Source organism: Magallana gigas, chromosome 10, assembly GCF_963853765.1.
Source record: "Magallana gigas chromosome 10, xbMagGiga1.1, whole genome shotgun sequence".
NCBI classification, from domain to species: Eukaryota; Metazoa; Mollusca; class Bivalvia; order Ostreida; family Ostreidae; genus Magallana; species Magallana gigas.
Genome location: NC_088862.1, coordinates 19641638 through 19658567, shown reverse-complemented (window position 1 = coordinate 19658567; position 16930 = coordinate 19641638). Strand labels below are relative to the sequence as shown.

General features: G+C 34.4%; 1 long non-coding RNA gene across 1 annotated transcript; it reads right to left on the bottom strand.

Annotated features, from left to right (window-relative positions):
* Positions 1–581: 581 nt before the first annotated feature.
* On the bottom strand, positions 582–16247 carry LOC105333597 (uncharacterized). Its single transcript, XR_900979.4, has 4 exons — positions 16061–16247; positions 15173–15281; positions 6398–6514; positions 582–905 (listed from the first exon to the last, which is right to left on the bottom strand). It is a non-coding gene; the product is annotated as an uncharacterized lncRNA (long non-coding RNA).
* Positions 16248–16930: the final 683 nt, after the last annotated feature.

The window sequence follows — 16930 nt, the reverse complement described above, 5'->3', positions numbered from 1 at the left end:
CCCTCTCACTCCCTTGCGCCCCACTCTCTCACTCCCCCTTGTGCCCCACTCTCTCACTCCACTTGCGCCCCACTCTCTCACTCCACTTGCGCCCCACTCTCTCACTCCCCCTTGTGCCCCACTCTCTCACTCCACTTGCACCCCACTCTCACACCCCAACCCCCTCCACTTGCGCCCCACTCTCTCTCCACTCTCACAACCCAACCCCCCTCCACTTGCGCCCCACTCTCCCCCCCACACCCAACTCTCCTCCTTGCGCCCCACTCTCTCACTCCCCCTTGTGCCCCACTCTCTCACTCCCCTTGCACCCCACCCTCTCACTCCCTTGCGCCCCACTCTCTCACTCCCCCTTGTGCCCCACTCTCTCACTCCACTTGCACCCCACTCTCTGTGGGGTGGGGGTGAGAGTTGGATGAAAGCATGAGAGAGAGAGAGAGAGAGAGAGAGAGAGAGAATTACACTATCTTTCCACTTTCACCAATACTTACACCCCCCCCCCCCCCCACCACCACTTCCTTACTCAAAGATAACAACAAACCAAGGAACTTTAATAATATAAACTCAAACGTATAAACATATACTAGTAAGTCCAAACATACAAACATTGATCATTAGATAGAATAAAGTCTTTTGTGCCAACCATGGATTATTTTCAAACATCCATTGCCAATCTTTTACATATAAGCACACCAGCCTTTGTGCATAAATTTGACCACGAAAATGACAAATATCTCCTCAAAGATAGGTCTATTTTTTTCCAGAATTTAAACGCATGCAATAAAGATGACTCATTGTCTCGAAGAATTCCAAAACAAACAGTTGCGTTTCGGGGTTCCTGAATGATGAATCCTTTGGTTATTCTTGATGCTCCAACAGAGATTATTATGTTTGGTTATCTTTGGTACCTACAATTGTAATAAACATTAATAACCAAATATCTACATGTAGACTTTTTGTTCCAGATTGATAGCATTATGTTGTGGTACAAAATAGCTATACATCGTTTAATTAAACTCTTCTAACGAGGGGGATGAGATAAGAATGAAATCAACAAAACGCTTAGAAAATATGTCAATTTTCTTTGTGATTTAAGCTTTCAACTAACATCGATTATTAGCTGTTTTGTAAAGAAAACGTAGGATCTAAACAATATTCTGTTTCCCTGCTATTAGCAATACATTTTTATCATGTCATCTGAACAGATGATCATAAATATGTGACAGATTATCGATAAAGGTAAGCAGATATTATATTTTAATTCACTTAAACCATATATGCATGATTAATACAAAACTAAAGTACCATATGTAGTACCATCTCTTGTATTGATCCTAAATTCCCAAATGTAAAACATTTGTAGTATAAGACTTGTACTGAAAGTTTGACATTAAACTAATGTATTTTAACTAAAGTAGATATATCTATAAATAGCAATAGCAGTGGAAGCCCAGATTTGCAAGCCAAGAGGGAACAACAGAATCTTGAAAAAGAGCATGTTTTTCTTACCACATCTACATGTGTATCACTATAAACATCTAATGTATGTATTAATATGCACATGGCTGTTCTTTATAACTGCTTCGGTATATAAAAAAGTAAAAGGCAATGTAACTACTAACATTTTCTTTTAAGGTGTTTAATATATATAATGCATTCATCAAATATATAATTTTTCAGAATCAAACATTATTATAAGCACTGCCTACCTAATACCAACATTTTAACATAGACAACTCTTTAACAAGATCTTTCAAACCAAGATTTTTGCAATAATTCAGTATTTCTTTTAATATTTTCAATTTCAATCAATTTCTTTTTTTCATCTCATTAACCAGCAAATATTGTTTCTATAATTTTCAGATTTTTGTGGGATTTCATCCAGCAGTTTGCTTTAAAAGAATTTTTAAATATTTTAGTTTCATATTTTGGTGTAGAAATATCATTCATGATTATTTTGTCTTTCATTTTCAAACTTCATAACACTTCACTTTCATATAAGAATTCTAAAACAGAAACACAATCTGGAAGCAGACTGATATTTTAAACAATTAAAAACAAGAGATGTTTGTGAAACACTTATGCCCCCCTCCCTTGGAAATTACATCCACAAAGAAAATGAACGTAAACTTTTAATAACTGGAATTTTCCTAAGTCCAAGGGCCATAACTCTGTCGAAAATAGCTCTATCATACCCAAAATCAAACTTGACCTAGATATTATCATGATAAACCTGTATACCAAATTTCATTTCAATATGTTCATCCTCTGCGAAGAACATGAGCGGAAACTGCAAAAAACTAGAATTTTTCTACGCCCAAGGGCCATAACTCGAAAATTGCTGTTATTCAATAAGACTCAAGGTAAAATCAGAATGGTATTCATCTTTCAACAACTTACAATTCTTAATAAAGATTTTTAAAGCTTTTCTTTAAATATTCCTATGTAAAAATTTGACCCCCCCCCCCCTTTGTGGTTTCATCCTACCCCAGGGGACTATGATTTGAACAAACTTAAATCTACACTATCTGAGGATGCCTCCACACAAGTTTAAGCTTTTCTGTCCAAATAACCACTGTCGTGTATCCGCGACGGTAGTGACATGTTTGGATAACGTGAAAATGGCGTATCCATTGCAAAAACAATGAGTGTTGTGTCCTTTTTTCTATCGACAATGAGGTAAATATTAATTAAAATATCGTAATAGTCGTTTATATTTTTCTGAAGGTTTTGCAGTTGAAAAGAGTGTGCGTTATTTTTGTTCATCGTTAATAAAAACGACTTATTTGTAGAAAAATCAATCGTTAACGTGTCATTTTAACGCTAAAACCAAGAACTATTTCTAGATTACGTAGATAATATAACACATACTAAAAATCTGAAGCAGCCAAAATTTATTTAAAACATTAAATTAACCAAATAAAATCAAACTGATTTTTTTAATACATTAATATGTATAAAAATAGCAATAACTTCATGCACCTGCTAAAGAAGTAGTACGGTTTGGATAAATAAATTATTCCGGTTTGGATGCTAAAATATATAAATTGTGCAAATGGTACGGTTTGAATAATTTAAAGTTATAGCATTTTTGATATTTTAGACATAAAGAGAGCAGTTTGCATTTTATCGGTGTGCAACCGAAGATACATCTTTTTAAAAAATATTGGGTCATTCAATTACACAGCATGCAAAAGATGTATTTTAAGTTAGGTAAAAAGAACATAATGTACAGACGATGAATTCCTTCCTGTTCGACATTTTTATGAATGTGATGAAACCAAAATACTTCCACATGTTCGAAGGGATCTAAAACTGGATGACTAAGTTCATTTCTCATAGGCGTCGGAAGCAAATTGAAAGTGGGGGGGCTAGACTAATCCTCAGAAATATTGAGAAAAAAGTAATTCCCAAAATCATGGAAATCCTAATCCGTGGGGGGGGGGGGGGGGGGGGGGTGGGGGGGGGGGGAGTATACCTATACTTCCAAAAAAAATATTTACTTACCAAAATTTTTTTTCTCAAAATCATGAAATTCCTAATCCGTGGGGGAGGGGGGGGGGGCTAGTATGCTTCTGAATCTAACCTCTCAATCTTTCAAGGTAAATTTAGGAACAATAGTCTTTCCTGCGAGAAAAAGTGGGGGGGCTGAACCCTCTATCATGCTATGTTTCTAATGGTTAGGTATAACTTTGCAAAAAAAGTGGGGGGGCTAAGCCCCCCCTAGCCCCCCCGGTTCCGACGCCTATGTTTCTTTAGACAAGCAAGTTTTTCCCTCTGATTAAATGGTATACAAATGTATAAGTATATAATTGATCAGAAATTGATTATTTAACAAATAAGGAATCATTCTTTGATCGAATATCATGAGTTGATTATTTTGGTCGGGGCGTGGTCAAACCCAATAAAGCTCGAAACGAAATTACACCTCACAATATCGAAAGAATGATTTCTTATTACTTATATTAATTTAATTCAAAGCAATTGTACTTTCAAATATTTGAATAAGCAAATGTCATTTGAATTTACTGGACTGAATATCTTAGTGTTATCACATGAAAAAAAACACAGAAAAATGTAAATATAGTTATATCAAGTTTTTTTTTACTAACATTTCAAAAGACTACTTTCTTTAATTTTAAATTATAAAGAAAATATGAGTTGAAACATGAGGAACACAATAAAATGTAAGAAAAAAAAGATTTTCACCTTTAACCTGAAAAGCAATACATCATATTAACACCTTAACAGACAACTATCTACTACTTTTATGGCAAGCGACTATATGATGTGTTTTTTAGTTATTCTGAAATGATATTTATAATCGTGAAGTACGTTTAACGGAGAACGTGCTTGGTAATAATATCATGAAAGTGAGCGTCGTTTTCATTCAACACCAAGCCTGTACATCGCTAGACAAAGAAATTTCTACAATTATTTCACTCCCAGTGATATAATACAAAGTACCATAGATGTCTGCCAAGTCATATATTTACTCTGATGTTAGAAATAGTTGGTCCAAAAAATTCAAGTGATGTCGAGACCTAAGTAAACATAGCCATTTTATATGTACATTTATTCAATCATAATTCTCACCAGAAAATCAAAACGATTAATATGTATCAATGTATATCAAGAAGTTTCGGTGACTCTTGCGGGAAATGAAGGTATCGTTACTGCAGAAAATGTACAAAACCCGCGTTAGTATTTAACATGAAAGTATAATGATAAAAAATTCATAGTTAAAAATATGCCAAAGCGCAGTTGTTAGGCTGTTGCAAAACTAAAAAGTTGTTTTGGAACGTTTCAATTTTTAATTTGAAAATGAGACAAGTATGATATTTGATAAGTTAATTACTCTGTATCAAAAGTGATTATATTTTCATTTTCATGAAACCCATATCAGGATACCAATAATTAAAAATCCACGTTATCACGGTTTGTTCTGTGCAGTGTATCTATATATTATATCGTTTCAATTTTAAAAGAGATCAAGAAAAAAAAATATTTGTATCATTAGTTGATTTTTCAGACTTTAACATTTTTAAAGTTGGTATAATTCTGTATTTGACTGATCTCTTTTATTTTTTCACGTTTAAAGCCGATAACTTTATAGAAGCATAACAATTGAAACTGTCGTAAACACATGTGTTTTTGTGTCGGTAAAGATTTTGGTAAGGCTGAATCTTTCGAAAATAATATCGATGGAATGATTATACAACAGACTTAACATATTTGTAAAGCACTCTGTATGCCATCTTTATAAGCCAATTGCAAGTTACTTGGAGCGTGTGTAAAATTTATTAAATTCAAATTACGGTATATTAAGTTCTGTTGGCTTAAATGGACAAGTCTTTAACGTGTATGTTTATTTTTTTAAACAATGTGACTTTATAGTATATGTCTATCACATGATGATATCCATAATATTGAAAGCATGCTTTTCAATGAGGGCATGTATATCGCACGGTAGCGATGCTATATCCCCCTCGCGAGGGGAAATTAAAGAAACTGTTTACACTCACATATTAATTACATCCAAACCGTATCAGATGCGTATCCAAACCGTTCCTATTTTGAAAAACAAGGTCATCCAAACCTGTTCCGTTGTTCAAAATTAATCGACATGAACTGCTTATTTACATAATTTTAACATAAACTTCGTAGAACTTTTAAGATTTTATACACTTTTAAATAGATCTGACGATCTTTTTCATGTAAAAGTAGACAATGTATGCCTTAAATAACACGAAAACTTTTCAAGAAGCAAACGGAACCACCATTTTCACTTTATCCAAACACGTCACTACCGGCGCGGATACACGACAGTGAATAACCTTCCAGAAGAAGATTTTTAAAGATTTTCTCTATACATTCTTATGTAAAAATCCATCCCCCTATTGTGGCCCCACCTTAACCCCAGGGACCATGATTTGAACAAACTTTAATCTACACTATCTGAGGATGCTTCAATACAAGTTACAGCTTTTCTGGCCTAACATTTTTTGAGAAGAAGATTTTTGAACAATACCAACAAATTTTCAATATATCTTAACTCCCCTTAAAAGCGGGTGTGGCCCTTCATTTGAACAAAAATAAATCCCCTTCACCAAGTGTTGCTTTTTGCCAAGTTTGGTTGAATTCTGCTCAGTGGTTCTTCAGAAGATGAAAATGTAAAAAGTTTACAACAACGACAACGCCGACAGACAACGGACAAATTTTGATAAGAAAATCTCACCTGAGCCGAAAAATGTGTCAAACAAAAAATCTAGGACTATTTGTGTATTTTGATTTCAGTTGTTCTTCATCGACATGCATTTTTATTTATCAATTAATTATAAAGGAGCCAGAAACAAAATATAGTATAATGAATACATGTTTCTAAAACATGCACACTTACAAAACACTTAACGGTATCTGTTGCAAGACCTGCTGGTGCTGCGATGATGATGATGATGGGTTGATGAAGATGTGACGACGATGATGAAGTGGTTAACTTCCTTCTTTCAACATCTTTCTTCGATGTTAAAATGAAAATTAAGAACATTAAATTAATTTTCACAAAATCTTAAGTATAAACAGTAAAAAGATTTATATCATATTTTATATGGCCTATGAAGATGCCAATCATTGCAAAAATGAATACAGTAAAACTTGTTTATTACAAACATGGATATAGTGAATTCTTGGATAAAGCAAAGTTTCTTTGAGTCCCCGGTAATATTCTTGACAAATCTTTGCAAAATTTTACGGTTATAATGAATTCGGATTTAATAAATTTACCGATATAGTAAACTGACTTTGAGTTCCGTAGAGGTTAATAATAACGAAATTTAACACTTTTATAACGAATTTCAAAAAGTTTAAACAAGATTGCACTACCATTTAACATATAATAGTTTCAATGAATTTATTTTCATATAAATTTTTGACTCACACTCTGATTCGTAAAGGTATCAAAGTAATGTATTTTTATTCTAAGCCTAATTTATTAACAAAACTTATAGTCTGGTGAGAGAAAACGTGTATATAGTTAATTCACTTTAGTTATTATTACAAAATCGTTATAGGAATATAAGGAATTAGGGATATAACAAAGTAAATCCATTGGTCCCTTAGGACTTCGCTATAACCGAGTTTTACTGTATAGGCTACATTGTACTTAACCCGCGTCAGCGAATACATGAACCGCCATAACCTCATGAACACCAAAATCAGACACTTCATTTATGTAAGTGTTTATTGTAAGTCAGTACACAGGACTTAACAAAGAAGATGGGAGAAGTGTGTAAAATGCCTACAATAGGATTACTGAAACTGAACTTTATTTATTTCACAACGATTGATAAGCAAGGTTTACAACTTATATTAATATCTCTCGTTGGCACGGATGTTAGCGCGAGGGGGTTATTGGTGTGGGAAGAAGTCGGAGTACCCGGAGAGAACCCACGTGTCCAAGCGGGCGACCGCCATACCCTATCACATACAGCCACTGTCGATCACGAGGATCGAACTCGGGTCGCAGCAGTGACAAGCGAGTGCATTGTCCACTACGCTACTTGGACACCTTACAATAGGATTAGAATATCTATCAGATTATCTTTGTATTTTTATCTGCACCATACAGATAAGCAATAAATTTATATATATATATATATATATATATATGGTATAAACATTTGCATACTTGCCAACCTCCAACATGTGAAAATCTGGTCATGACCAGATTTGGAAAGTAAAAAATCTGGTCATAGCGCGTAACGACATTCACGACATATTTACCATGCACTTCATAGGTATATACAATAGAAATATGTTTAATAACTTATGTGTAATACTTTATTGCAAAGAAGCATTTTAACTAACAGTTGCTGATTTTGAATTTTGTAAAGTGATCTGACCCAGGAAATGGTAGGTTGTGTTCAGTTAAAAAAAAATGCAAAAAGAGTTTCTGCTACATAAACCTTGCCTTTGAACTCTGTAAATGATGGCATGAAAGTTGTAAGTGACTTGGAAAACTTTTGTGTATTAAAAAGCATTCTATACATGATTTAGCGTTTTTGAATGTCAGATCATTTTGGGCACACAATCCAATATTCAAATGTGCGTTACATAGAACACAAAAGCCTCGTTTTGTACACGATTACTTTGTTTTACCTATGGGGATTCATTTTCCAAGATATGTTTAGGTACAAAAATATCGTTTTCTTTTTGTTGGTTTTGATTCCGCTGGCCCTGATGAAGACCTTTTCTTATTGAAAGCCATCACATTTAATGATTTAAACTTTCGGTTAGTCAAAACAACTCACGATAATAATTACACTTAATGTGTCTGTTCTAGCCATCGGCATTGTTTACGCGTTACGTAAATCCAAGCTCAGCTTGGGTTCATAACTGGAAGTCACACGCGCAACGTAATTTACGAACCAAATCCAGAAATAAGGAGATTTTCGGGTTGTTCGACAAAAATCGTGTGAAAAGCATGACCCGCCGGGTCATAAAAAATAATCGGGTGAAGGGTCGAAAAATCGGGTGTGACCCGACGAAATCGGGTCAGTTGGCAAGTATGCATTTGGTATAAATTTAATGAAAATCCATCAAAATTTGTAGGCATGAGAGAGCTTACAAGGTCACAAAGTCCCATAACTCCAACAAAAAGTATCGACCAATGCTGATTTTCGAACTTGACCAAGGTAATAGTGGTATAAACATTTGGTATAAATTTTATGAAAATCCGTCAAAGTTTGTAGGCATGAGAGCGCTTACAAGGTCAATTTTTGGATAAAACAAAGTCATTTTTGTGGTCAAAGTCCCATAACTCCAACAAAAAGTATCAACCAATGCTGATTTTCGAACTTGACCAAAGTATTGTGGTATAAACATTTGGTATAAATTTAATGAAAATCTGTCAAAATTTGTAGGCAAGAGAGCGCTTACAAGGTCACAAAGTCCCATAACTCCAACAAAAAGTATCAACCAATGCTGATTTTCGAACTTGACCAAGGTAATAGTGGTATAAACATTTGGTATAAATTTAATGAAAATCCGTCAAAATTTGTAGGCATGAGAGCGCTTACAAAAAAGTGTGACGGACAACAACTTGCGCGAGGGGATAAAAAGTACCCCATATGACCATCTTCTTGACGAAGAGTGTTATTTAGGGGCAAACACTTAGTGTCGGTATAACTGTCTAATGATAGCCCCTATTTTATTTTAAACTTGGTTTATTCTCAAGGGATAAACATTACATCTACAAAAAACGTCATGATAATAAAATATATGATGAATTCTTAATTGTTTTCTCGCTAGGAGTATAACCGATGTGTGGAAAAACTTGTATGACAAGGTATTTCCCTGGGGGAGGAGGGTGTTCGAGCTTGTTGGGAGTGGGGGGGGGGGGGGGGGTCAGAGGGATTTGTTTGCCAAAATGGATCCGTGTACATGTATGTATTGATAACCCACTACATCTAATCGTCGTGTTGGATACTATATGAAAACAATTCACATATAGACATTTTGCCAATATCCACAAGATGTCTGCACCAGAGTAATTGCTTACACCTTAGTATTTTATCAGATGTGAGTTGATGTCCGAAAGCAATAAATGAATTTCACCTATTAAATAAGTAATACTTGAGAAACTATTTATGTCCTAATGGGACTTAAACCCCCGCAAGGCTTATTTGAAATGGGACAAATAATTAAATTGACTAATAAAGGTTTGAAACACATACCAAAAAAAAAAATTCTAGAATTGTAAAAAAAAAAAATTACCTAACAAAGAAAAATTAAAATCAAAATTGTCATAATTTCACTGTAAATGCATATGTATAACAGTAATACATTTACAAATTTATGTATCTGAAATCTTTTCATTTATTTGTTTTAAAGACAAGAGGCCCATGGGCCACATCGCTCACCTGAGCAACAATAGGTATGATAAAATCAGCTTAACACACATCTTCCCAAGTCAAGGGTTTCTGATCCGCTGTGCTCTACATAAACCCTTGACCGAATAATCAGAGTTTGACGGGGTTAGAAACCTCGCACGCTGGTTGGTGTCATACAAGTTTGCATGATCCCATAAGAAACGTTGTTTCAATAATAATGTTAATTGTGAATTGATCAATGTTGAACCGTTGTCAAATAAATTTGAGACGGAATAGTAAGTATTGGACTTACTGATATCTGTTTTTAGTCCATATTTTCTACGAATTTGATTTTGTTCATGGGAACAGCCATATTGCTAGACTGTGTCTGTTTATAAAGCATTCTCTGATTGGTCAGAACAAAGGTCACAAAGGTTTAAAAATGAGTACTCTCGCTAGATGGCGTAATCGTTAACCCGCATATGTGTTGTCTTTTCGGTCAAGGGTTTATGTAGAGCACAGCGGATCAGAAACCCTTGACTTGGGAAGATGTTTAACACTGTCATGATTCAAACTATCTTGGCAATGTAGTATATAATACATGCAGATCCTGTATAAGTAAGAGTCCATTTTTTTTACCCTGGATATTCTTATGTTTATAATCAAGTCCCTTTTTTAACAGGATTATTTTATAGTCATATCACCTGTTTTCCTGGCTGATTATAGATTCTGAGAAAAAGATTTTTAAAATTTTACTGTATATATTCCAATGTAAAACTTTGACTCCCATTGTGGCCAAACCTTATTCCCGGGGACAATGATTTGTACAAACATGAATCTACACCCTTTGAGGTCGCTTCCACACAAGTTTCAGCTTTTCTGGCCAAATGGTTTTTGAAAAGAATATTTTAAAAGATTTACACTCTATATTCCTATGTAAATTAAGACCCCCATTGTGGCCCCACCCTACCCCTGGAGGTCATGATTTTCACAACTTTAAATGTACATTACATGAAGATGCTCCCGCACAAGTTTCAGCTTTCCTGGCTGAATTGATTCTGAGAAGAAGATTTTAAAAGATTTACTCTATATATTCTATGTAAAACTTTGACACCCCCCCCCCATTGTGGCCCACCTTACCCAGGGGATAATGATTTAAACAAACTTGAATCTTTAAAAGTCTTACACTATATATTCCTATGTAAAAGTATGACCCCCAATTGTGGCTCCACCCTACCCCTTGGGGTCATGGTTATCACAACTCTAAATCTACACTACATGAGGAAGCTGCCACACAAGTTTCAGCTTTCCTTGCTGATTGGTTCCTGAGAAGAAGATATTTAAAGATTTACTATATATATTCTATGTAATACTTTAAACACCCCCCCCCCCCCCCCACCCAATTGTGTCCCCAGGAACAACGATTTGAACAAATTTGAATCTACATCATCTTAGGATACTTCGATCCACACAAGTTTCAGCTTTTCTGGCCAAATGGTTTCTGAGAAGAAGATTTTTGAAAAATATCAACAAATTTTAAATAAAGTCTAATTATCTCCCTTTGAAAGAGAGCTTGGTCTTTCATTTTAACAAACTTGAATTCCCTTTACCAAATGATGCTTTGTGCCAAGTTTAGTTGAAATTGGCCCAGTGGTTCTGGAGAAGATGTCGAAAATGTAAAAAGTTTACAGACAGACAGTCGGACGAATGCCGGACAAAAAGTGATAAGAAAAGCTCACTTGTGCTTTCAGCTCAGGTGAGCTAAAAAACCAACAAAATGACAATAACCCCTCCCTTTGCAGTAAATGGAAATACCGGTAGCCAAGCAATGCTCCTCTGTTGATAAAACTTTAAATATCTTTCTAATAAGAGTCCGGGTTGACAGATGCAGTTAGTTGTTTCAAATTTTCCCTACTTTCTTCTATTCTAAATTTAAACAACTTCTAAAAATAGTTAATTTCTTTATTAATAATGATATTATTTATTTCCTTATGATGATAGAAACTTTTGGTTTACATGAAACAGTTTTAAAATAGCGCCAAAACCACCGCCCATTTTACAGATTATCAATTTTCCCTAAACACATCCTCCATCTAAACCATGGCTCAGATAATGGCCCCCTTGGACAAATGAATTCAGCCACACTTAATAAATATTGTCTTTGATGTTCTTATTATTAGCTCCTAAGAATTATCATTGACAAACAAAAATTTTGCATTCTCAGTTGATAGAATTATACTTACAAAAAATAAACTTATTTAAGACATAAAAACAAAAAACCTCCATCTGAATGTATTTATATAAATATATTTTAGAGTGTTTTAATACTATCAATTAATTAATAAAATCTGTAAGGATTACCTCCCTTTATACTATTCAACATCAGTGAACAATATATAGAATAAGGAAAATGAAAATTGTCATAGAATCATTAAATCTTGTCTGATCTTAAAAAACATTGCAGGTACACATCTTCAGATGGTGTTCAACATATGTACAAATTTTCAGACTGTTCCATGCAGTATTAAAAAATTTCTATAGGGGGGGACAAAGTTGCATCTACAGACAGACGGACAGGGTGAAACCAATACCCCCCTAAACTTCGTTTGCGGGGGTATAATAAATTAAATAACTTATTTAGGGTATACATAAAAATTAAGATATGTCAAAAGTTGAATTAATGCTAAGATGAGTCAATTCGTTTCTTGAATGCGCGATTTTAGTTTTGATGGATATGTACTCTCCAGAAAAGGGTAACCTATTTAAATACGCAGGTTAACTAATCAAAGTCATGGCGGAAAAAGTAGGGCGAGTTAATCATCAGGCAGTTACATGTACCTTGGATCTGACAACTTTCGTTTAAGATATGCAAAATAAAAATCTGCTTACTTATCTTCTATTATTTTATTTTAAATTACAAACATTTTTATACCACTGAAGATTGGTAGTAAGCCACATAAATAAATTTGTAAACATAAACAAACCGTGTTAACAAATCTACGTCTGTGTGAATAGATGATGCATGCATAAAACAAGAAATTTGAATCGGGTCGGGTAAGGTTACAGTCATTTATCTGATTCAGAAAATCTTTTTTGGGACGGTGATAATAGTTATAGTGAAAGGACTATATTTGGTATGGTTACATTTCTGCCCCCATTTTAACCATTTTTTAAATACGTGTCATATAAAAATTAAATCTCCATAAATCATTGTACAGAGGTTGCCTATCACTTTAATCTTGATTTTAGTCATCATTACTCATTCCCTGTTTATATATGACGTCATCTAATTGACCCTATTCCCGCAATTTTGAAAGAAATCAAAATATTGTCATTTTTTCTTTATATATTGCATTCGGGAGTATTGAGCGCAGGTCTGCTCAAGTATGATTATAACATATGATTTTCTTCCTATAATATATATACACATCATACTGAAAAATGGTACTTGAGCAAGCCTGCGCTTGCATGATCAGATGTTTCCAAGTCGAAAATAATACGATTTTCATGTCATCATTTCCACCTTATGACGTCACTGTGGTGATAACCTTTTACGCACTTATTTTTAATATGATTTCAACTATCTGCCACTTTATTTTTAAAGCTCTTTGAAAAACTTAAATTTTGGGGGTGAAAATGCATAATACCGTACATACTCCTTTGGCATAAAGACCTAAAGAATATAATTTAGATAAGAGAACATACAGCCACTTCCTGGTTTGAAATAAAATGAAAAAGTTAGCATTTTTTTTTTTAATTACAGTCAGCGGCAACAAGAAGAATAGAGGCCACACACATGAAGCATTGTATCATATCTTAAAATGTTTAAAATTAGTGTTAATTTCTGCGTTTGCGTAGGATTTTATTTAGTTTAAATGAATTTTACATTATTAGTTATTGACAAATACATAAAAGTTAATGTATGAATTTTTCAAGGAGAGGGTTTCGAAAGATCGATAATTTGTATTCCGAGTTTCCCAATCCCTTTGACCCCCCTCCCTGATCTCGATCTCTCTCTCTAAATATGTGCACGTAATAAACAACTCTTGATTAAATAATTTAAGATCCCTGCATATCAGATTTTACAAACAAAGGCGAAACAAATATTTCAGGCTTGCATGAGGCCCCCAAATACATATGAAGACCAAATTAATACATTTATTTTTGACATAAATGTGAATTAACACTGGGTTTTTTTTTAAGTTATAAAGTGTATGTTTTTTAGATGACTTTTTTTTTCCTCTTGAGTTTTTATCCGAACTTAAAAACCATACAGTATACATGTATCAGCTGTGTATACAAGTACATATACTATTATTATACTTATTAGGTTAGTTACTGACTCACTACGGAAATTTATTGGGTTGATCAATCTCATAGATGGCGATGCGAAGCCGAGCCGTCTATGAGATTGATCAACCCAATATATTTCCATAGTGAGTCAGTAACTAACCGCTATTAAGTGCTTTGTTTTCCCGAGGACTTATAATCAAGCGACATATTTATTCACAAATAGCGATGATCTACGCAAAGCCATGTACAAGATGCTTAACACCTCGTCCAATTTAACTCATTTAAACTCTTCAAAATTTTCAATCTCACCTTTCAATTATACTCTTTAAAAAACTTTGCTTCACCTATGTTCACTTACAATGTTTTGTTAAAAATTGCAAATCAATTTTAAAAGTTTTCTACCTTTCCTCTGCAGGGATTTGAGCAAATTTCGAAGCAGCCATTTTGTTCTGCTCCAGACAAAACACTGTGACGTCAATATTCTAAGGGCAACTACTCTAATTTTAAAGAATTTCAAAGGGCAACTACTCCAAATACTTTAAGAACTTACAGCATGCGGTTTATGTATTAAATACCATGGAATGTCGAAATAAGTAAAGAAAGCGTCGGCCAATGACGGCCATATTGCCTCATATTATTTCTCACCGAACAAATATAGAGATATATGAGGCAATCACGTGCTATGTCTAAACCAATGAAAGTGTGACATTTCAGTCCAAGGGAAAACAAATGTTTGCTATGCATCTAATTTTATTATATATATTAAATGTTGGTATATGATAATCAGCCACGTAGCATCGTTTTTAAATTTGAGGGGGGGGGGGGGGGGGGGTTCAAAGAAAATCAAACATAAAATGTAACTGTGCCAATCATCAAATTCATTTTGGGGAGTGGGGTATAAACATTTAAATTAAATCAAAAGATATTTTCTGTTTTGAAGACACTTCCTCCCCCATTCCTCCCCAGCCGATGCTACATGTCTGACTTTTGCTAACTAAAGCAATGTAGCTTACGTTTACTATTGATGACCCGAGTTGCATTAATTGATATTGTCTTCCCTCAAAGGAGATTTTGTTGAATTGCTCAGATTTCCCAATCAGTTTCGGCACAGGTGGATTTTTTCTACGTTTTACATGGAATATGAAAGAAAAACAATATGAATAAATGAATAAAGTCATGAACAGTAGCATGCATGGATCTAGAGGAGGGTGTCAGGGGAACCAGATACCCCCACCCTCAACACAAATAAATGCAAATCTTTTACATTTTATTTCAGTAAATTAACCGAAGTTGTCAAAAATTAAGCCTTTGATCACCACAACAAACAAAACAGGTACGTACGACATAATCACATTAAAGTACGTAGCTTGAATTACCTACATAGCTTTATCCACCTACCTGAAGTAGATTTGTAAAGCTACTCAATCGTATTTGTTTCTAAATGAGCATTTGTACAAAACGTCGCACTTAGGAACATCAATAATGTTCTAATGATCTAAAATAATTACTGTAAAAGGCAAAATTGCATAAAAATTAAGGTGTCTTAATAAACCAACTTCAAGTAGGTAAATAAAGCAATGTACATGTAGGTAATTCAAGCTACCTAGCTAAATTCAGTGATTTTACATGCAGGACCTGCACAATTATTCTTTGGATCCCCCACCTCCTTCCCCCGAAGTTTAAATCAGCTCAAGAAATGTTGCTGGTAAAATTTAGACATGTATCACTTCCAAATCTGTCACATACCAGGGTGAATACCAATTTCAATAGCATCTTGTTATTTAAACATGATGATGAAAGAATAAGAAGTGTTTGAATAGACTGCTATATAAACGAAAAATAAATCATCAAACGGGTGAAAAGAGCTAGCAAATATGTATACTAATTTGATATTTACGTACCTTTGAATTTTGCAAGGATAATTTCCAGGCGGGAACCTGTTCTTGTAGGCCGTGCATGATTATTTCAAGTCTGCTGCTCTTGAGGACTGTTCAGTACAGTGCGTCTGGTCCTTGCTCTTGGTCACGTGGGCAGAGGCCGACCGTGCAGTGAGCTATTATCATGGACACACTTGTTGGGCCATCAACCATAGACCATACAGTTAAATAATGGATTTTAGGGTGCGGATCATAAATTGCAGATTATTCCGCGAGGTTGGTTGGGGGGGGGGGGGGGGGGGGTGAGGAAAATATTAGTAGTTTGAAGTATATATGTACATCAGAGACATAAATAACATGTTATTTATGTCTCTGATGTACATGTACACATGCTGGGTTTTTTCAGAGGCAGGGGGATTGGGGACCGTCCAGAAAACCAAAATTCGTATCTGTTCAGGGCGAAGTCCTTTTATGAACAAACTCATCATTTTATAGGAACCCCTCCCCCCGATTTTAAAATGTAAATTTGTATTATGTAAAAATATATATGTGCTTGTATGTAACTTAAACGTACATATACATATAATATTGCTGACCCCCCCCCCCCCCCCCCCCCCATTTTCATTTTTTCCCCTGTAACTTAATTAATGTAATTTTTCATTTCTTTTATTTTCACACTGCTACATTCTGTAAAATGCTTTCTCCGGTGATTCATGCGGAATATGAAGGTGGCGACATTGCAGAAAAATACATTACGTTAGCGGCTAATGAATTTTTTGGGAAACTGTTTAATACCTATTTATAGGCAATTTTTCCCACTTATAATAGAAATGCTGTAATTATCTCAAATAAATGCTTTTAAAATTGCTTATTTAAAGAATTTCGTATTGTTTT